General features: G+C 43.3%; 1 protein-coding gene across 11 annotated transcripts in view; it reads left to right on the top strand.

Annotated features, from left to right (window-relative positions):
• The window catches only part of PARD3 (par-3 family cell polarity regulator), an 835,070-nt gene that overhangs the window by 231,680 nt on the left and 579,588 nt on the right, over positions 1-23,802 (top strand). The window lies entirely within an intron of this gene.

Here is a 23,802-nt window from a genome sequence, read left to right as displayed (position 1 = left end):
ACCCGGGACAGGTGAGTGTCCATTTATTAAAAGTCAGCAGCTGTAGTATTTATAGCTGCTGGCTTTTAATATTTTTTTTTTTTTTGGTGGAATCCCTCTTTAAATAGGTTCCCTACTGCGCATGCGCGAGCCGCGCCGCGCAATAGGAAATATCCGCGCTGTCACTGGGACCTGTGTGTGTCTTTGACAGGTATCTCCACCCCCCTCCCCCCTGAAAGGTGTCAATTGTGACACCGGTGGGGGGGAGGGATCCGATCAGCGGAGGTTCCACTTTAGGGTGGAATCCCGCTTTAAGTTTTGGAAAACATTGACATATCTGTACATATGAATTTACATTTAGTTTGAAGACCATTTTCTTTTTCGGGTAGTACATTTCAGGTTCTGTGGCTGGAGCTAAAGTAGGTTAAGACTTACTATATAAAGCTCAACTCCAGGCATCTAAAAACCACAATATATTGAGTTTTATGTTTTTATTAAACAAGCAAATGCACCTTGTATAAATGTGGGGCTTTTAATAAATTTTTATTTATTTAACCACTCTACAGTAGAACGGAGACTGGGAGAGGGAGGAGCCACCATTAGTTGTGCTTTATTCACACTTACTTTCTTGACTGGGGGGGGGAGGGGCTTTATTTAGGTGAAGATTTAAAGAAAAAAAAAAATCTATGTACATTACAAGGATTTTAACAAGCTTTGTTGCAGATGCCTCCTATTTTGTTATAGTGAAGAAATTCCTTTGTTTCTGTGTCCATGTGGGAAAGTGGCTCTAATGGGAGTGGTTTCATAATTATCAGCTGTGCACCTGCAGGGCTCGAATGTGGAAAGTTGCTGAGCCGGTATCCCTTTTTAGATGTGATTTCCTATTGAAATTAGCTCATCAAAAATTAAGTTTTGTTGCAGGGGTTGCCTGAAATCTGACTTGTAGCTTAGGACAGACTTCTGGGAAAATTAGTGAGCCAACCACACAAGCAGGACATTGTTTCTGGGGGGCGTTCTGTACACATTCTTTGTACAAAACACCTCCGGGTAGCCATATTGCATTGCATTTTCAGGAAATGACAGATGCAGCTTGAAAAGGAAAGGTAATTTTTAATAACCTTCAATTACAATATATCTTGTGTCATAATTGTATATAAGACAAGTTTTAGGCGCAAATCAAAGATATTATATTCCCACTGAGAAAAAAAGTCAGAGTACATATGAGTGTAAAGGTGCACTGCTTCATCAAGTCCAAAAGAGGAATTGGATGCTCTTTAGTTCATTTTGTGGGGGGGGGGGAGGAATCCACATACAGGGCTGCCACCTTAGGAGAGCTGAAACCAAGCTCCTGGATTGCTGCAGAAAAAAAGAGAAGAGAGGGGCTCCTCTGGGTGTAGATTTTTCAAAAGTTTTATTTACAATGTGATAATAGTAAAGTTTGCACTCACATTTAGTAGGCAAAAGTAGACATTAAACACAAGAGGGGTCATCTGGTGTATCTGATTCAAACGTCAGCCAGTTTTCCGGTCCACATCTGTCATCCTTCCTGTTCCTCTCAGCATGGTCCACTACTGATGTTAAAAAGGTGCCGGCTTATGGTGGACGCAGAGTATGTAGATTTAAAATGAGGCTTGGGAAGCAGAGATGGCCAGGACGCGGAGCTGTGACGTCATAAACATGCAACGCGTTTCTTGAGCGTGTGGGTCGAGATTGTCAGACGACCACGCTCTTTCATCAGGCAAATCAGAATAGAATGGAGGGGACCAGGAATTTAAATAAGGGCAGGTTAAAGATATCGGGCGTGGCTAAAGGCGGACTGGGACGAGTGATGGGGCATGGTCAGAACGGAGTGTGAGGAAAGGATAGATGTGATGGGTTGTGAGAGGGGGAGGGACGAGAGGAGAGGAGATGTACGGCATATTTACCCATCTCCAGAATTTATTACCCCCCTCTTCTCATTCACTCTCTTCATATTTCTATTCAACATGTATACATCTTTTACCATACATATTTCCTTATACTCTATTTTTATTGTTATTTTCAATTTTAATTCTTGACATATATATATATATATATATATATATATATATATATATATATATATATATATATATATATATATATATATATATATATATTTTTTTTTTTTCACTCTTTTTATTTTTTTAATTCCCTCACATATACTCTCTTCATTCATTCTCCAAGTACCGTATATACTCGAGTATAAGCCGAGATTTTCAGCCTCTTTTTTGAGGCTGAAAGTGCCCCCCTCGGCTTATACTCGAGTCATCGCCGTCTGACTGCTCGATCAGCGTATCGAGCAGACAGACGGCGGACATACTACAATTCGAAAGCCGCGCCTCCGCCTCCGCCTGTGATAGGCGGAACACTCAATTTCCCAGCAGTCAGTGTTCCGCCTATCACGGACATCCGCTCATCCTCGTACTACGGACGAGGATGAGACGATGTCCGTGATAGGCGGAACACAGGCTGCTGGGAAATTCAGTGTTCCGCCTATCACAGGCGAAGGCGGAGGCGCGGCTTTTGAATTTTAGAATGGCCGCCGAGGCGCCGACGAAGAGCGGCGATCCTGGCAAGGCACGGGACGGAGGCAAGGCAAGGCACGGCACGGGACGGGACGGAGGCAAGGCACGACACGGGACGGAGGCAAGGAGGCACGGCACGGGACGGAGGCAAGGAGGCAAGGCACGGCACGGGACGGAGGCAAGGAGGCAAGGCATGGGACGGAGGCTCGGGACACAGGCTCGGGACACAGGTAGGCTGGACACACACACACACACACACACACACACACACACACACACGGACACACACACACACACACACACGGACACACACACACGGACACACACACACAGGGATGGATGGATGGAGACACACACACACAGGGATGGATGGATGGAGACACACACACACAGGGATGGATGGAGACACACACACACAGGGATGGATGGATACACACACACACACACAGGGATGGATGGATGGAGACACACACACACAGGGATGGATGGATGGATGGACACACACACACAGGGATGGATGGATGGATGGACACACACACACACACAGGGATGGATGGATGGATGGACACACACACACACACAGGGATGGATGGATGGATGGACACACACACACACAGGGATGGATGGACGGACACACAGGGATGGATGGACGGACACACAGGGATGGATGGACGGACACACAGGGATGGATGGACGGACACACAGGGATGGATGGACGGACACACAGGGATGGATGGACGGACACACAGGGATGGATGGACGGACACACAGGGAATGGACGGACACACAGGGATGGACGGACACACAGGGATGGACGGACACACAGGGATGGACGGACACACACACAGGGATGGACAGGCATGTCTCACCCTCGGCTTATACACGAGTCAATAAGTTTGCCAGTTTTTTTGGGGGTAAATTGGGGGCCTCGGCTTATATTCGGGTCGGCCTATACTCGAGTATATACGGTAATTATTATCGTCCATAGATTTTCTATTTTAATTATTTGTTTCTTTCATACATGTTTACATATTTCTATATACGTCGCTCTTTTTCCCTACATGCCTCTTCCCTCTCTATATAACCCTAGCTCCCATCAGTCGTACATGTAGCTTTTCTCCGTTTACTTATCAGTATAATAGAATTCAGACCATTGCCGATATACACATAGCATTTCCCCATAGACACACTTGCCGTAGTGTCACTCGATGGGTTTCTCCCTCCCCCCTTTTATATCATGCCGTACATCTCCTCTCCTCTCGTCCCTCCCCCTCTTACAACCCATCACATCTATCCTTTCCTCACACTCCGTTCTGACCTCGCCCCATCACTCGTCCCAGTCCGCCTTTAGCCACGCCCGATATCTTTAACCTGCCCTTATTTAAATTCCTGGTCCCCTCCATTCTATTCTTATTTGTCTGATGAAAGAGCGCGGTCGTCTGACAATCTCGACCCGCACGCTCAAGAAACTCGTTGCATGTTTGACGTCACAGCTCCGCGCCCTGGCCATCTCTGCTTCCCAAGCCTCGTTTTAAATCTACATACTCTGCGTCCACCATAAGCCGGCACCTTTTTAACATCAGTAGTGGACCATGCTGAGAGGAACAGGAAGGATGACAGATGTGGACCGGATCACTTGCTGACGTTTGAATCAGATACACCAGATGTCCCCTCTTGTGTTTAATGTCTACTTTTGCCTACTAAATGTGAGTGGAAACTTTACTATTATCACATTGTAAATAAAACTTTTGAAAAATCTACACCCAGAGGCGCCCCTCTCTTCTCTTTTTGTCGTAATTGTATACGCTATATTATTTTTTCTTTGTTATTCTTTATCCCCACAAAAGTGGAGTTACCTTTTTAACATTAAAGCGGTATTCATCCCAGTGGGAAAATCCACTTTCTGCTAGGAACAGTTGGCCTTCAAGGTACTCATAAACAGAAGACACAAACAAGAAAGACGCTGCACCAGACGAGCAGCCACTACAATCCGAATGCACTGGGTGCAAGCCATGGCACACCACAGGAACATTCCAATGTTTTTATTCCAAAAAATAGCAATAAACAGCCAACAAAGACAGAGTGTCCGAACCCAGCAGGTGACGCATGCGTTTCACACTGACCTCAGTGCTTCTTCAAACCTACAGCACAACTGAAGCACCGAGCATATAAATGGTCCATTCCCCCACAGGTGTGGGATAATACAATCAGCTGTGTCAAATGTTAGACACGGCAATCCTAATACACGTGCATAACCGTACCTCTTTGTCACTATATGACAACATGGCATAACATGTAAATTTCATACTAAATATATATATAATATACTATTATACAAAATAACACCGCCAAAGATTGTTATAATAGTCATACAATTATACAAAGTATAAATAGAAGTATAAATTTGTTGAAGTGTAATGGAGAAAAACTTAAATGATAAATAGCATAATATTGAGAATAATAGAAATTAACCCAAATATATGAATGGGAAGTATAAATAAATTACTAGAGAAATAGTGTCCTATATTGATAAAAAATAAAATATAAAATTTTATATGCAAATAAGCTAGCAATTCGTATATAAAAGGAAAGAAAAAAAAAGAAAAGAAAAAACACATCCCAATATCATAAAATAAATAAATTTGTTATTGTGGACACACAAGAACAAAAAAGATAGCTGAATGGGAAGATGTGGTGCTAATCGAAACTACAACGTCAAAACCGATAAGACTAAAAGGCAACATTTCCCCCGGCACACCACATGGTGACCCCAACCTATAACCATAGACAAACACTCCACAAAAGACATCCCCTGAGTACAATACAATGTCCACAGTCCCATTAACCCGCTATAATAAATTGTCAGTTAAATAACCAATTTTGAACATTAATGGGCGAAGGAAGAGTGGAGAGCATCGTATGGATCAACACATGGCGAGAAACATAACATCTCTAGCCAAAGCGGATCCACAATATGGCAAGTATCTAATCATGATAGTGGCTAACATCCCACTCAGAGTTGACACCTGAAGGGATGCGAGTCTGGAGCCGGTGTATCCAGAACACCTCCCTTTGACATAACATCCGGAAGACCCCCCCCCCTTTTGATGCACACACTTTCTATAACCTGCACTTTTTCATAGCCTTGATGTTGCCATCATGGCACACTCTAAAGTGTTTGGGTAGGTTGGTTCCCTTTTCACTACACTGTATACATGATCTTGGAAACAGTCTCGCAGACGTCTCATAGTCCTACCAACATATTGCAAATGGCAATTGTCACAAGTAACTAGATATATAACTTGTGTTACAATTGTAAAAGGACCTGGTTTCATATTCCCTCAGGTTGGGTGACACCATAAACCTATTTCTCCCCAGAACATGGCCACAGCTGGGACATCCTGATGACCCACATTTGAAATTTCCTTTGAACTAGAGCCAAGTAAATGACTGGGTGCCAGTCTTATCATAAAAACTGGGTGATAGGGAGTGTCCTAGTGTTGGTGCCCTTCTGGGTACTATGTTGATGCCGTTATGCAAGATGTTTACACATACATCATCAACACAGAGGATAGGTAAGAATAGGTTGATGATAGCACAGACCTCATCATCCAGTCATTGTCCCAACCTTTCATTGAGAGACCCTATGCCCACTATTATAGGTCTGCCTTGTAAGGGGGGTGAGCCCTTTATGGGTTTTGGGGAGGTGGTAACTCTCCTGAGAGTTTGCCGGGAAGGGGGTGAGTCATAAGAAGGCCAATGAGAGCTGTGTGTGTGTGTGTGTGTGTGTGTGTGTGTGTGTGTGTGTGTGTGTAAATCCAGGAAGTGAACAGGCAGCAGCTTCAGCTGACCACAGTTAAAATGGCGGCAGCCAGGCTCCGTGAAGGGAGATTTCTGCAGCATATTTGGCAAGTACAGAATCACAGTATATATAAAACAATATACAAAGTGGTTGGAGGGAAGCTTCAGAATGGCAGACATGTTTCTATTACAAATTATGTGAGCAGACTGCAGTTTATCTTTAAACCGGTGTTTCTAAACTCCAGTCCTTAAGGCGCCCCAACAGGTCATGTTTTCAGGATTTCCCTCAGTTAAAACTGCTGTGGTAATTAGGCTGTCAAACTGATCAAATCACCTGTGCAAAATAATGGGAAGTCTGAAAACATGAGCTGTTGGGGTGCCTTGAGGACTGGAGTTGAAACGCTGACTTCCGCCTAGTGCACATGTTCATTTATTTTTTTTAAAGTTCAACCCAGCGCGAGGTGGCCAAACTAACTATGTGACTTTAGTTGGCTGCTGGTTTTCCAGAATGACCATTCAACAGAAGCCGTATGTGAGACCAGCTTCTTTTGGGCAGGCAGCTGTACACACAGACAGGTAACTGTGATCATATATTGAGTCGTGGACTGAAAACAAATATGCTATTGGAGACCTAGGACATTTGTCTGACTTTCCCGGTCTGTGTAATTGTTCTTGCTTGGTAATGGAGGACATATTAAAGACAACATGTTAATGTAACAGCCAGGTGGAACGCATTTTGCTGAAGAGGTCCACATTGTAAGTCCCCACATTTCTGCTCTGACAATTTTGTCTTAATGTAGAACTAAAGTCTCCTATCCTCCCCCCAGTGTAACGTGTGTGTGTGTGTGTGTGTGTGTGTGTACCCTCTCTACCCCTGACATCTTAATAAGATGAGTTTCCGCATGTTCGGCCATCTTGACTGGCAGGCTTGGAATTGTGAAACTTCTTTCCATGTTCATTCATCCTGCCACTAGGGTGTTCCATGTGTGTACATTGAGCTGCTCATGTGAAGCCCAGTTTATTTTTAGCTTTTATTGCACAAGAGACATAGTATGTCGTCTTTATTTTTTATTTTATTTGTTTGCATTAATTTTTTTTTTTCCCCAGGTAGATTTCCTTGAGCCCTGGTTCACACTGGAGCTTTTTGACATGCGATTTGACATGTCAAATCGGTGGTAATTGCCATCAATGGCATTGTCCTAATTGGTGCGACACTACATCTGCGGTACTGCACTGATTTGATAAAGTAGTTTCTGTACTACTTTTTGCTATTTTGGGCTGTGATTTACATTGAAATCTGTGCATAAACCTTCACAGATGTCTCTGAAATTGCGTACAAAATCGGGACTGACATGCGGGAATGAAATTCATTCCCACAGCTCAGTGTGAACCTGGGCTCAAAGGTGTTGAGCCTGTTTTTAACGGAAATTAGAAAATGCCATTTAAATAATTTTACGACTGCATGCCATTTGGGATTAAGATGGGGCGTACCAATGCTAGAATGCTGTTTTTGTATCCTGCTTGGACACCAACACATGTAAGGTTGGTTAACCCAGAAGATATTCAGAGTATATTGTGTTTGATCATCAGAATGATGGGATTCAGGCTTAGCTAAATTTTGTAATTATAGATTTGAGGACGGATTATCCAGACAATAAAGTACCTGAGCACTTATCTATTTGCTCTGATCAGACAAATCGGACCACAGTGGCTGGAGATGTATACTCTTGAATGTTTTAGCAATTCATATGACAATAGTATAGCTGTACACAACCTTGAAGGTCCTGTTTTTTCCCTCCATTCAAAGACTATTGGTTAATTTAGCATGGCACAAAAGCAAGAGTATTTTAAAGAGATTATAATAAAGGCTTTTACGCAACCTGCATAATTTAGTTTGAAAGAACAGGCTGTAGAATGCGTCTTGCATAAATGGGGTATTTTTTTTTGTTAAATATGTTTTTTCTATCTAGATTGATTTGAGGCTAACCTAATTCTAGCTGTGTGCAGGACTTTGTAAAATGTGGGCCAAAAGGGCTGCAGCGTGGTCAACACAGATTACCATTGCTTAGCATTATTTGAGTATTGACAAAACCTACATCTGTGTATCTAGCTGGTCTCAATGGAATCGGGGACTAGATCCAGACCAGACCCTAGAACTTCTGATCAGTGGCTGTAACTGGGTTGAATTTTAAAAAGATAATTTAGGGTAATTTTATTAGTCTAATCTTTCATAGTATTTTACAGCAGTACTCTTGTGCCAGCCAGGTTAGCTATTGATAAATATAGTTTGGCTTAAACTCCAAACTCCAAACTTTCCCTATGGTATTTTGGTCCACTGAAATATAGTGTTCACCAAGCACCGTTTTGTCAAATACCTGTAATAAAGCAGTGACTGTTAAGACAGCTGTATTTTTTTTTTAAAGGACAAATTCACTTTTAGTTCTTTAATCCCCCTGAGTGTACGTGCCATGTTAAATACTGTACTTGCTTTCCTTCCTTTTCCAGAAGTCTTACCTGTGTAGCCCTGCTTGATGTCACACAGCCTTTCTCCTGAAAACATCCTCACCAGCTTTTCCTTTTGTGCATGTAGCACCGGGCTCCTGAAGAGCACGTGATATGTTTTTGTAAATTTCGTTTTCCTAAGACCATAGTTGGGTCTTAGGGTTAATTTCAGTAAATTATGGTCTTGGCATCAGTTTAGCTGGACTGTACTATGTTCTGCCTGGTCATAGGTGTAGATATCACCTATGACAGCCATTGAAACGCAGTCTGGTTGGATGCATTGGGTATCAATCTCTCGGAGCCAATCAACAGATGCGTTGTCTCGCTGTGTATTCTGGGTGAGGGTACTTAAGGCACTGAGATCACGTGGTTCTGGGTTCCGGTCCAGAAGTATGTTCTGACTCCGTGGACCTGGTCCTCCTAACCAGCCCCCAGAGTCCCTCATGGCCTGGGGTGTGGATCCATCAATTTCCGAGTCCCGGAGCTGGCTAGCCCGAGGCACAGTAACTGGAAGGAGGGTTCCAAGGTGGTCTGTTTCTGTCTTGGGTTTGGAGAGGCCCAGCAACTGAAAACGCAACCAGGGGAGGACTCTTCAGAAGAGGGTCATGCATGAGGCTGGCTGCTCGGTAAGAGCCTGGAAGCTAAGCTGAAAGGACACCATGTGAATCCGCATTCTAGCGGTATCGCCGGACCGGCTGCCAGATACTGGTACCGTAAGAGTTTCTAATTTCATCCTTCAGTTAAAACCAAGTTCTGTGAGAGACTTTTCTTGTTCTATTCTTAAGTTCTACAACCAAGTCTGTGACAGAGACTTTGCGAAGTTTAAATCACCTGTCGGCTGCTAAATTCATTAAAGGGGATTTTTCCGATAGTTGAAATATCCAGTTGCGAATGGCTTTTCCCTGGATCAATTAGAGAGATATTTCAAGTGGCAGCAATTCCAAGAATACTTGAGCTTTACTACCCATACCCTCTATTCCCTACTGAGAGACTGTGCTCTGTTCAATGTTTTTTTGCAAATAAAAATTCCCAAAGGGATTCAAGTGTCGGTCTCTACAGTTTGCCAATAAAAAATAAGTATAGGTAGTAAGGGCGCTCCGCTCTAATAATAAATCATAAATATCTTTTTTACCAACAAAAATAAAATTAATGGGTGTGTCTTCTGAAAAGTCGTTACAGAGTGCAATGTGCAAATATAGTGAATTCCAGTAGAGTGCAAAATTTTTTAAAAAATAATATAAAAAATTTACCAAATACAAAGTGATGATGTTTAAATTATACCACGTGCTAAAATGTATACCTCGTAGTACCCAATAAATAAATAATCACTAATACTAAAAAATTATGTATAAAAAGACAATTATCGCAATTAAGTTCAAGATATACAAATTAAGTGATGCAAGTGCTGGTCTTCTAATCAGTGTCCATAATCAGCAGTGTCAGAACATATAAAAAACAGTCCAAAAGTGCAAGGTGCCTGGTGCAACAAATCCTTGGGGGGTAAAAAAAACAGGGTGCGATTTTTGTGCAATGGATGAAATTTGCACTCACCGACTCCCCTGCCCCTGCAGAGGTAGAAGCGCCTTCAGACCCCATTCACACCTGAGCGTTTTGTAGCCCTACGCCTGAAGCTACAAAACGCTGGAGGGGAAAAAATACATTATTCTCAATGGAGATGGTTCACATCTCCACTCCAAGTCGCCTGAAGCTCAAACAAGTTCCGGAATCGGGCTGATTTGGGCGTTTTCATTCCCATAGAAACTAATGGAAACGCTCGATTCGAGCGTTTAGCGCGACAACGAGCGTTTCTATGGGCGTTTTGACGCTGTATCTGCTCAATGCTTAACATTGGTGACCTTTTGCCCTGCACAAATTTGCGACAAAACGCGGCAAAAAACGCTGCAATCGCGGTAAACGCTTGAAAAAGCTACGCTCAGGTGTGAATGCAGCCTCACAGTATTAGCCACTGTGTAGCTGTTTGGTAATCCTAGTGTCCTGCTCTCTGCTGGTCCCAGTAGTCTGCTTGTTGCCTCAGGGATGTATTATTTTCATTAAATATAAGGAAAAAAAACGCTCATATGATATTGTAAAAAACATCCAGTATTTATTAAAAGTAAGAAAACTACTCACAAAGGTACAATATAAATCCGCAGTATATGCAAGTACTGCCGCTTGAAGGAAGAGTCTGTGTATGTCTTAGGCCGCGCCCTACGCATTTCATCATACAAAGTCATCAATGTTTTTTACAATATCGCGCTATGGGCGTTTTTTTTCTTACACATTGCACTCTGTATAGACTTTTCAGAAGACACACCCATTTTATTTTTTGTTGGTAATTATAAGATATTTATGATTTATTATTAGAGCGGAGCGCCCTTACTACCTATACTTATTTTTATTGGCATATTGTTTTAACTTTTGGGTTGAGAACCTTGGGTAGTGGCAGCCCTCTTATTTATATTGTTCCTTTTTGTGGCCCATCCATAGCGCAAACCCACTATTTGCTATTATTCGTTTGGTCTCTACAGTTTATTGGGCCATCAACCTCGGAAACCCCTAGACGAGCAACGAGGTGGAGACGGTAACGGTAAGCCCGGCAAAACCAGACGCTCCTTCGGGATCATGCACATATGTGGCAGTCCCACTTATTCTTGTCGGTGAGCTGTTTTCCAGCCATCCTGTAGAACAGGGGTCTCCAAACTTTCCAAAAGAAGGGGCAGTTTACTGTCCTTCACACTTTAGAGGGGCCAGCCTGTGGCCATTGGGGGTAAACCATGCCAATCTTTGGTATTAGAGGGAGAAATAGTTGGTGTCAGTGGGACTAATAGTGCCCCATTTTAGTTGTCGGTGGAAGGAGTTATGTCCCATCGTTGGTGTCAGTGGATGGAATAGTGCTCCATTGTTTGTGGCAGGAATAATGGTTTAAGGGCAGACAAAGGGCTGCAGTTTGGAGACCTCTGCTGTAGAATATGGCTAACCTGAGCTAGTGGGGACATATTCAGGAGAAAGGCTGTCCTGTGCTGAGCAGGGCTGCACAGTGAGGATTGTTGAAACAGGACAAAGTTTTTAACATGGCTTTCTGCTCCCGGGATTGTGATGATAATTATAAATAGACAAGAAGATAAAAAGTCTAATTATTATTTAATAAATAATGATAAAAGAAAAAACAATCAATTTTTCTCATGCCAACCGGGCGTCAAAACAGTATGCAAGTGCTAGACACATCAGCATCTCACGTGTGGGCCTGTATGGGTGGTGTATCCGGGAAAAGTGCAAAGTGCGTAATCACTCACGAGGTGAGCAACGGGTACTGTTCCTTTGAAAAACTCTAAAAAAAAAAAAAAAAAAAAAAAAAAAAAAAACACATATATAATGTTTGTAGTTTCTATGTAATTTTCTTGCAAAAAAATTATGATTTTTTTACATGGAGAGAAATGTCAAAATTAGCCTGGGTGGCAAGTGGTTAAAGCAGAGGTCCAAAAAAAAAAAAAAGTTAAAAACCAGCAGCTACACATACTGCAGCTGCTGGCTTTTAATAATTGGATACTTGCCTGTCTTGGAGTCCAGCGATGTCTGCACTGCAGCTGATGTTTCCATCAGCTGTCAAGTGCTGCCGCTGCCACTGTGGGTAAGAGAAACCTGGCACTGTAGCCTTTTGGCTTCACGCCGGGAACCCTACTGCACATGCGTGAGGCCTGCTCCTCTCTCCTACTGGCCCGGTGACGGGAAGGAGGCGGGAGCCCCAGTCATGACATCAATAGCCACAACTAAAGCTCCCGGAAGTAGGAAAGGATACCTGTCAAAGAGAGGTATTTTGTACCTCCTCTGCCCCGAAAGGTGCCAAATGTGAATTGTGGCACCGGAGGGGGGGGGAATCAGATGTGCGGAAGTTCCACTTTTGGGTGGAACTTCACTTTGAGCACGTTTACACGAGTTTAGGCACATTGGGCTTTATTTGTGGCAAAACATTCCTCTACTTAATGTGCTGGCCTTGGTTGTTTTCTGCCTCTAAACACCAATGTGTGCATAGGCTAACACAGAGGAGCAGGAAAAAAATCTAAATGTCCTTAAACGTGGTGTTTTTGATGCCTAATGTGCACAAAGCCTTATTTAAGTTATTTGTAGAGCCTTTTTTTGTATTAAAATATCAAACATGTTATACTTCATACACTGGTGCTCCAGGCTCCTCTTCTTCATTGTGTGCCCCCACAGAAAGCCGCTTTCCATGGAGGCACCTACGTGGACTCGCTTCCAAGTCCCACTACTGCGTCCATTGACACAGACAGTGGGACTCGGCCCCACCACCCGCTCCCGTGTTACAGGATTGGATTGACAGCAGCGGGAGCTGCATGAAGGTGAAAAACCTTAAGGCTTTACAACCACTTTAAGTGACACAAACAAGAATGAAGATCTCAAATTTTAAAGAGAAAAAGACCAGACCTAAAAGTAAAAAAGTCTATGCTGCCCACAAAGGGCTCTACAGGGACATGGGGAATCATTTTAAAACTATCAAAGATCCTTGCAGGTACCACAGGATGTCCGCTTTTTAGTTTGTTCATTTATTCTATTTCAGTAATTAAGTAGTGACGTGGGATAAAAATGGCATATTGATTCTTCACAAATAAACAGAGGGAGCCCCAAAACCAGTTTCAGCCAAGCATGGAGTGTTGTGAAATCTCTTAATTTAAAAAAAAATTGCACCCAAGCTTTGACAAAATCTTCTTAGGCACAACCAATTGTGTTATTGTTCACAATTTACTTTTGTGTATCTTATTTTATCCTTTATAACAGACATATGTTTTTCAGGAGGCATAAAAATCTATATATTTTCAACATAACCATTCAGAAAAAGACATGGCTGAAAAACACCCCATTTTGTTGGCACAGTTTGAACTATAAATCTTGGCACTGCCCACAATTCTGCTATATGTGATAAGAATGGTAGCAATTTTCGATCTACATTATGTTCCGCGAAGCCAGGGACATTTGTATTCACTTTGTGTCGTCTCAAAAGATTGTGTTTCATCACATCTCTGCTTTGTAAATGTATGCAATGTGTTTCTAAACAGATTTTATCCCCGGAGACTCAATTGGAATAAATAAGAGAAATATGAAAGGAAAGACATTGAAGATTGTCTAGTTTTACAAGGTTCAGCTGAGAAAAAAGGGTGTAAAAGCTGTATTTATTTATTTTTTTTAATTTTAGGAAAGTCCCCAGATTCATTCCTGATGCTTGATTGAGCAGACTGGGCTTCCGTCTCTGCCTGACATCTCATTTGATCTGCCAAATTGCTCATTAGGTTTGGCAATTTTCACCTAGGCCTCATGTTTGCATTTCAGAAGGGAATGAACATCAGTTTGCTTTAACAGCCATCAAGCTGCAAACTTCCTATCTAGACCCAAGGCTAGAAAACCCACAATATTAACCTTTAGTTAGTGGTGAAACATTACTTTCCTAGTCTGCACGGTGTAGCAGTAATACTTAATACACAAACCACAAATAAAAATTAGTGCAAGAGATCACATTTTGACAAACGTGGTTACCCATAAGGCCCTATTCACACCTTAGCGTTTTGTAGCTTGAAGCTCAAAGCTCCAAAACACAGGAGGGAAAAAAATTATTCTCTATGGAGCAGGTTCACATCTCCACTACAAGTCATTTGAAGCCAAATGCACAAAGTTCAAAAAAGTTCTGGAGCTCTTATTGTAGCTTGAATCCGGCATAGTTTTTTGAAGCGTCTTGTTTCATAGAAATGAATTAAAAAAGTCTCCATTTTAGTGCGTTGTTTTTCTGCTCAAATGCAATAAACGAAAATAACAATAAGGTAAATACAGTAAAACCTTGGATTGTGAGCATAATTCATTCCGGAAACATGCTTGTAATCCAAAGCACTTGTATACCAAAGTAAATTTTCCCATAAGACACATGCTAACAAATGTGTATACAAATGCTCGAAAAACGCCTACAAAAGCTAAGGCAAGAAGCATTTATTGCAGATATATAGGCTTACAAATTTTCTTCCATTCTTAGTATGCATTTGGCAGCTTTCCAGTCTGCTAATGTAAACAAAAAGTAGGTGCTGTAAGCAATTTAGGCGGAGGTTGCAACAATACCTCAGTGCCTCTGTTGTGATTTTGAAGATGAACTCCTCTACATCACCTGCAGCTACAGAGGTCAGTGTTTACAGAGGTTCACTATATAGTGGCCAACTACAAGAAGGGCTTTTTTAACGGACATGAAACCTCGAAATCAAATTAAATCCTATACCCATCTTTGAATATAAAAAGACTAGACCCAATAGCAACAAAGCGAGTATAAAAAGCATCAATGAAGTACAGTCAACTTTGCTGTAATTTCTTCATACACCATTTGGGAGGCCCTAGATCAGTGATGGCGAACCTTGGCACCCCAGATGTTTTGGAACTACATTTTCCATGATTGTCAACTACACTACAGAATGCATGAGCATCATGGGACATTTAGTTCCAAAACATCTGGGGTGCCAAGGTTCGCCATCAGTGCCCTAGAGTGATCCAATGGACACTGGCCATTTCCCAGGAGGTGTTACTGTTCAGAATGCTGTTGTTCTTAAATTTTTCCTGCTGCAGAATTGCGCAATACTGACTACCTGCTACATGCTATGTCTCTCCAATGTGCAGCCTTCCTAGAGGGCACGGTCCATTTAATGCATTTATCACTGGATGCTCAAGATTATCACAGTGCCCTACATGGTCTCTTTTAGTGGGATATGGGTATTCATGGAGCTTGCCCGCTCATATTTATGTATATGTCTATCACACCTATTGTATCTTGGACTGTCTGAGGGGTTAACGATCCATTAAAACATACCATGATGAGTTCTTGTCTGCGCAAGTTCCACCCAGCCATTATTGGCCTGCAGTACACCCACCTCCTGGGGGACAATGTTGGGTGCCTGTGATATGCATGGGGGGGGGGGGGGGTAAATCATATCACTCCACTCACTCCACTTATTCACGTGGAGAGAGTGTATTAATACATAAAGCATTGGCATATCAGGAACTGGACTCGGCTGGATACAGCGGACAGATTTGTATTTTTGTATTGTAAACTATTCACTGTAACTCTGCTCATAGCCTATATTTACTTACCACCACCGTTCTCACGGGAAGTACTGCAGATGTCGTACCTGGCAAATAAGCCTTATGTTCCGGTGTTGATTATGGGGGGCCTTAATTTCTACCTAGATCCCAGGCTAGATAGGCACCCCCCATTCACCCCCCCCCCCCGAGTCAGGGGTTCCGCTCTCATCCACAATCCAAACCTAAAACAATTTTCATGTCCTTCCAAAACCCATGGCTCCCTGTCACGCATTGATCTGTGTGTGGGCACCCCAAACCTGGTTAGCTATACCCCCAAAGTTGAATATTTTGCAAGAGGAGTGTCGGATCATTCCCTCTTAGCTCTATGGCTGATCACCCAGCCTCCCACTTTTCTGCCTAGGGCCATGTGGAAGCTTAATGCATTTTAGCTTAAACTGTTCCCCTCACAGAATTGCATAGCCGCCCAAATTTATGAATTATTCCGGTCCCATATTCATTGTACAGATCACATACAGAAATGGGAGACTTTTAAGGCCTACCTTAGGGTGGTGTTTGTTATCGAAATTGCAATTGTCAAGGGGAACGCCTCCGCTCTGCTGGAACAAGTAGAGGGATCAGGTGTGTCATATGTTACTGATCCTTTGGACTCTGCAAGGGAGGCATGGATGTCAGCGCAGGATTCCCTGAACTGTCTGAGATCCTCTGCCGCTTATCGTAAGTTTTTTTTTTACCAAACCTGCATTCTTTGAGGAGGGGGAAAAGACGGGACACTTGCCGTCAGGATTGCTACATCTCAGCAGCAATCACCAGGTATTGGGGCTATTTGCTCATCTAGTGGTCAGGTGGTCAACAACCCAGAACAGATCATTTCTGAGCTGGAGCCCATCTTTAAAGACCATTTGTGAGTCGAGGGACACTTATTCAGATGCAGATCTCGACACCTACCTCTCTGATATAGACTTGCCCTCCTTTACCAATATGGCTGTGCAACAAATAGATGTGCCCCTAACGTTGGAGGAACTCCAGGAGGTTGCCTGTTCCTTTGCCACATGCATGCCCCCCCAGGTAAGATGGCCTCCCAATAGAGGTCTATACTCAATACAGTGAGCAGTTATTGCTGAGGCTGTTGGAAGTGTTTAATGCCTCGCTGGAGAAGGGTCACCTTCCATTTTCAATAGCCAGGGCAAATGTCATACTGCTACTCAAACCTGGGAAGGACCCAGTTGACCACAGCTCCTGCAGACCAATCTCTCTCCTCCAAAGTGATGTTAAGATCCTGGCTAAGGTTTTGGTCAACGGGATCATATCCTCCATTATCCACCCTGACCAGGCAGGATTTATGCCCCAGAAATCCACAGCCACAAACTGAATCTGTTCCGATGGGCTTGGAAGCGCAGGTGTTCCACAAATCCAACAAATGCCTACTCTTTCACGAATTCAAAAAATATGGAACAAGGGCCAAACAGATGCAGGGTGTGCAGGGATTCACTAAATACAGCCCAATCTGGAATAACCGCTCCTATGTTGAACTGGCTAAGCTGCTTCAGGGGCCTAGGTAGAGAGCCTTTGGGGTGTCTTTTGTCTCACATATTCCATAATAATAAGCCGAAGTCCTTCCCTGAACTACAAAGTCAGTTTAATTCACCACCTTCCATGTTCTAGTCATACTTTCAGCTCAGGCATGCAGTGGGTGCACAGGGAGATGCAGGGGGCTGGGTTGTATCGTCTACCCCTATATTGCAGTCCAGCACCGAAACTAAGGACATTATATCAGTGTTACCAGATGCGGCTGACACACTTTGAGGGCACACCCCATCAAGGCAGTATCCATGTGGGAAAGGGACCTAGGACCACTCGTGGGAGACCAGTGGGATGAAGCGTTGCAGGCAATAATTATCTGCTCTTTAAACGTTGCACAAAAAGTATCACAATTATACGTTGTACTCAGGGTGCATTACAACCTGCAAAAGCTCCACCAGATGGGCATGCTGGCAGGTGTAGGCAGCACAGTGGGTACCTTATCCATCTCTGGTGATGCCCAAATCTGCACCATTACTGGAATTGGGTACTTGGAACACTCAATCGAGTGTTCCAAACAGCTAAACCCCTAAGCCCCATTCACTGTATACTGGGAGTTCTAGAAGAGGTGGTCTCGGAGTAGATGTTGAGAACCACATTATCCAGGGCACTGTTTCGGGCCCAAAAACGTATTCTGATGGGTTGGAAATCGACCTCACCGCCCACTGTCGCCTTAGGGATAGCACGCATGGGGAACACCCTTGTTATGAAAAAATATCTATCAACACGGGGAGCCTGGGTAGATTTGAACATATTTGCTCACCATGGATGGATACACCAGGATTGAGACCCAGGGAATTATACTCGAGTATAAGCCGAGATTTTCAGCCTCTTTTTTTTAGGCTGAAAGTGCCCCCCTCGGCTTATACTCGAGTAACCGCCGTCTGCCTACCTGATCAGCGTGTCGTGCAGACAGACGGCGGCCATTCCACTGTTCAAAAGCCGCGCCTCCCTGTCTGTGATAGGCGGAACACTCAATTTCCCAGCAGTCAGTGTTCCGCCTATCACGGACATCCGCTCATCCTCATACTACGGACGAGGATGAGAGGATGTCCGTGATAGGTGGAACACTGACTGCTGGGAAATTGAGTGTTCCGCCTATCACAGACAGGGAGGCGCGGCTTTTGAACAGTGGAATGGCCGCCGTCTGTCACAGACGAGGAGGAGAATTGCGGCTTTTGAATCCTGGCATGTTTTTATGACATGCTGATCGGTGCAAAATGGCACACAATGGCACACGGAGGCTGCAGATTGGCACACGGAGGCTGCAGATTGGCACACGGAGGTACACAGGGAGGTATGCAGCTGCAGATGGGCATTGTTGACCCTCTTTTCCACTCTTTTAAGCTGTAACAGTAGCTGCTGCATGTCTCATCTTCGGCTTATACACGAGTCAATAAGTTTTCCCAGTTTTTTTGTGGTAAATTAAGGGCCTCGGCTTATATTCGGATCGACCTATACTCGAGTATATACGGTAGTGATGTTCAGGCTTCTACAATGCCTACAGGATAACTATGTCATGTATATGACACAATGCAACGGTTATATTTTATGAACAAGTTTTGATGGTATGAGACCTTGGTTAGTGTGTATAATACTTTTGATGGAACTGTGATGTGAATGTAGACTGGTGCAATTGCAATGTATGTACTTGGGAAGTTGTATACATATGTCTAAAAAAAACTTTTTTGATTAAAAAAAATACTGATTACTAAATGTTGTCAATTCGTTGGATTTTCTGTAGTCTAAGCTTGGCTTAGGAAGCTGAAGACAGAAATAAGCAAATAGACGTTTTACAATAAAGTGTAAATCTAGGATAACATTTTATTGTGCATAATTTTATTTAAAAAAAAAAAATTTTGTGCTCAATTATTAAATATTTTTCACTGCTATTTTTTCATGTGACTACTCCAAGTATCTGCAAAGCATTATGTCAAGGTTTGGCACAGTGGATCTTGGCTTGAAGCGGTGATCACTGGTGTCTGCTACAGGCAATTGATAAACAATCTTGTTAAAGGCTGAGATCTCCAGAAGGGGTTTTGTCACTTTAGCTGGCACCAGAATTCTTTTGGTGGTTTAGCAATAACCAATCCAGCTGGAAACAAACTCTGCAAATGCTTGCCACACTTGTGTGCCCAAATAAAGGGCAAGGTGAAGAAAGACCCATATTATGAGCCACAGGGATTTTCCAAAACGCAAGTTATAATTTAAACTCAAATTTTTAACATGAGGGTGATTAAACAAGTACTGCCTAATGAAGGTATACATTTTACAGTGTGGTGTAAAATCTCTGTGTGTCCCTTCGTATCCAATTTTTTTTTTCTCTGGAAAGAAAGGAATGGACCTCCTTACCAGGGCCACTGATAGGGCAGTACAACCTGTTGTACCAGGCCCGGCCAGCAGGGGGGGGGGGGGGGGAGCCTGAGCAGCTTTTAACTTCTAGCTAAAAATAAAAAAAAGGTAAATAGCTAGATTAACCGCCACCCACTTGATTACCAAGGTATATAAGGAATATATATTAATTTCCTGGGCGCCATCAGGTTACCAGAGGGGCCCAGCAGGTGAAAGCAGAAGGGACTTTTTTTTTTTTTTCCATTTTCGGGGGCAGGGATACAACGCTGAGCCGCATGCTGCTCTCAGTATACCTGCACCAGCTAAAGTTCTTCCTGCTCATTGTATGCATCTCCGGCGGATGGATATTACTGTTATACGGCTCCCTTCACTCAGTAACTGCTGCAGCCTGAGGGACTTATCACTGAGGCGGCTGAGTCAGATGGAGCAGCAGGAGTAATCTGGGCAGCGTCAGTGGTGCACAGGCAAGCAGTCCCCTGCGCACACACACTGACCGGTCACACTATTGTAGAATGTGCAGTCCCCAGACTCTGTGCACTCATGGTCATTATCATTATGATGTTCAGAGCACAGTAGGTGCAGTATGGCTCTGTCAGTGCAACATGCTGTTGGGTGCTGACTTTCCTGATATAGTCTGTAACACACAGTACAGCCATATAACACATCACAGCCATAACAAAGTCAGCACCACACAGTCATGTTACACTGACAGAGCCATACAGCACCTGACCATGAGCACACAGTGAGATGCTACTTTACACATGTGTTGGGTAGGGACAGTAAAAACACACAGCCAAGCTGCATTTTTACCACCCCCAAACCACTCCCCTTTGATAACCTTTCACCCAAGCTTTGCAATTGGGTCCTTTTTCATGAGACCTGATTGAAAGCTCCATGTAGGTTTACAGGTATGAACTAGAGCTGCACAATTAATCGTCAAGAATAGTTATTGCAATCTTGACTAAAGTGTTTCACAATTCTTTATATGCAAAGAATTCTCTCTGCTTTCAAAAGAAAGGAAGAGAAAAACCTGGCAGTCTGCCAAGAATCAAAACATTCTTTATCAGTTGAACTTAAGTATAAACATTGTAACAATTTGTCAATGGAATAAACTTTGTATGTAAGTAAAAAAAAGTTTAACCACTTAAACGCTAAACCCTTTTCTGACATTTGTTGGTTTCTAGTTAAAATACTTTTTATTTGGCTAGAAAATTACTTTGAACTCCCAAACATTATATATTTTTAGTAGATACCCTAGAGCAGGGGTAGGGAACCTATGGCTCTCGAGCCAGATGTGGCTCTTTTGATGGCTGCATCTGGCTCTCGCCTCTCAATCTGTGGATTGCGTGGTGTGCCGATCTGTGGATTGAGCCCATAGAAAAGGCCGCAGCTTCGGCCTAGCTCCGGAGCTGCGGCCATCTTGGTACACCCGGCGGCCTAGGTGATCGGCGCGCCAACGTCATCAGCACTCGCCTCAACTGCTCGTGGATCTGCCTGCCTGTGTAGTGGTAAGCAAGCAGACAATCCTAAGGGAGATGTGGATATTACAGTTATAACTGAAATTAGTCGATTAATCTATAAAAAAAAAAATTGTTTTAAACATATTACATGGCTCTCGCGGAATTACATTTAAAAAAATGTGGTGTTCATGGCTCTCTCAGCCAAAAAGGTGCCTGCCCTAGAGAATAAAATCGTGGTTGTTGCAATATTTTATGTCACACTGTATTTGCACAGTGGTCTTTCAAATGCAATTTTTTTTTTTTTATTGCTTTAATTAATAAAAAACAAACAAAAAAAAAACCGTAAAGTTAACCCACTTTTATTTTATATATAATGTGAAAGATTTTACGTCGCGAGAATCATGATCTTTTTATTCTAAGCAAAAAAATTGATTCTCATTTTGACGAGAATCGTACAGCTCTGACTTGTGTGCATTTAAATCCGCCTTCCTATGTGTCCATTCAGGTGGGGGAAAAAAAATGATGGAAAAGAACATCCTTTTCTATTTTTCCAGACCTAAATGTGACAGATCAGAGCCTGATGTAAATGGACACAAGTCTGTGGTGTATGAAGACACAAACTGAATGGGCATGGATCTCAAAACACTGGCATCTCTCCCATTCAGATACAGTTATGATTGGTGGGGCGCTCTAAATGTTGTCACAACTTTGGCAAACCCCTAACCCCTCCCAGACAGCCTTTGTAAGGGAGGGCATTTGTTGAAATCTGCCAGTGCTGGTCACCTTCTCTCTTTGCCAAAATGCATAGAAATAATAGGTTGATTAGTTTATTCGTGTGTGTTAACGTACAAGATCATACCCAATAGTATGGTCATCCTTAAGGCTAGGTTCACACCATAGCGATGCGGGAACGCCGCGAATCTGCGGCGTTTTCCCGCATCGCATGCCTCCCGCCGGCAGTTCACACTGCCCTATGCGGACTGCTGGGAGTGTCAATGAAATCTTAATGACACCCCCAGACCAGTCTGCATATCGCAGTGCAATCTGCAAACTCGGACAGGAATCGGATCGCATGGTGTGAACACCCATGCGATCCGATTCTGCTGCGGACCAAAAAAAGGGTCCTGTGCGAGTTTGCGGCGGGTGTGATGCGAGTTCAGCCATACTATCTGTATGGCTGAACTCGCATCGCACAGACAGATCGGATGTGATTTGCACTGCAGTGTGGTGCGAATCACATCCGGATCTCTCACCCGCAGCGGTGTGAACCCAGCCTAAAGGTTTAAGTTCAACTTAAAAAAAAAAAAAAAAAAAAAAATGCACATATTTTTGCAGGTAGAAACAATTTGCATTTTCTTTTCCTTACTTGGAGCCATTAAAGCATTGCATCCGCGGACAGCAGATCACGGGTGCCATGCTTGTCAGTGTATCTTTCTGCTCGTATGGGCAGGAAGAGAGAATGAACTACCAGAGCCCTCAACAGCGCCATAGTTCATTAAAAGTACAAGCCGACAGCCACAATGGTGGTCAGTGTCCCATGCGGCCGCATCTTTTTTTAAATAAAAAAAAAGCGGGGGAAAAGACCCCCGCTTGCTGTCACTGAATGCAGTGGATCGGGTAGATAGCACAGGAGTGGGAACATGTTCCACCCTAAAACCATGTTCTTACATGTGAACTTATCCTTTAACAGTGATGCTTTGGTACGAGGAGCCTTCAAGCCTCCAGTGGGTGTGCTTGGGAATAACTTTTCTACATTACAAGCAGTGAAGCAAGAGGGTCTCCCAAACTACCAGTAAAGGGGGATCTCTATGCTAAGCCTGTTTTTGAGGACTTGCATTAGGGCAAAGTGAATGATATGCCAGCTAGCACTTTAATAATGTCATAATACATTTTCATTGTGGTGACCTATCTGGAGCGTAGCCCGTCTGTTTTTGAATGAGTTTGTACAATGAGCAGGGACGCACTCAAGCACCTAAAGTCCAGTTTCTACTTGGCAGGGAAGAAGAGTGTACTTCAGTGTGTTTGTTTGGATTGTTTACAAACTGCAGATAAAAGGGGTCCCGTGTGTCTGCCCAATGAGACAGTGGGAAAATAGCTGAGTACCTTTTAATGCAAATTAGAGATGGTTTCATACTGTATGTAGCTGATGAAACATTACATGTTAAAGTGATTGTAAAGTCTTATTTTTTTAAATAACAAACATATTATACTCGCCTGCTCTGTTGCAGTGGATTTGCACAGGACAGACCAGATCTTCCTCTTCTCTGGTCCCTCTTCGTTGCTCCTCGCCCCTGCCTCATGTCGAGTGCCCCCACAGCAAGCGGCTTAGCCAAGCTGCAGCTCTGTGTGTCCATTCAGACACGGAGTTGCAGCTTGAATCTGCCCCCACTCTCCTGATTGGCTGACTGACTTTGACAACAGCGAGAACCAATGGTGCCACTGATGTGTCCTCAGACGGGAGAGTCCTGAACGGCCGAGGGACTCATGCACATCGCTGGACA

This window comes from Lithobates pipiens, unplaced genomic scaffold (genome assembly GCF_037356315.1).
Source record: "Lithobates pipiens isolate NorthernLeopardFrog02 unplaced genomic scaffold, aLitPip1_a1.2 Scaffold_19, whole genome shotgun sequence".
Lineage (NCBI taxonomy): Eukaryota > Metazoa > Chordata > Amphibia > Anura > Ranidae > Lithobates > Lithobates pipiens.
This window is presented reverse-complemented; position numbering and strand designations above follow the sequence as displayed.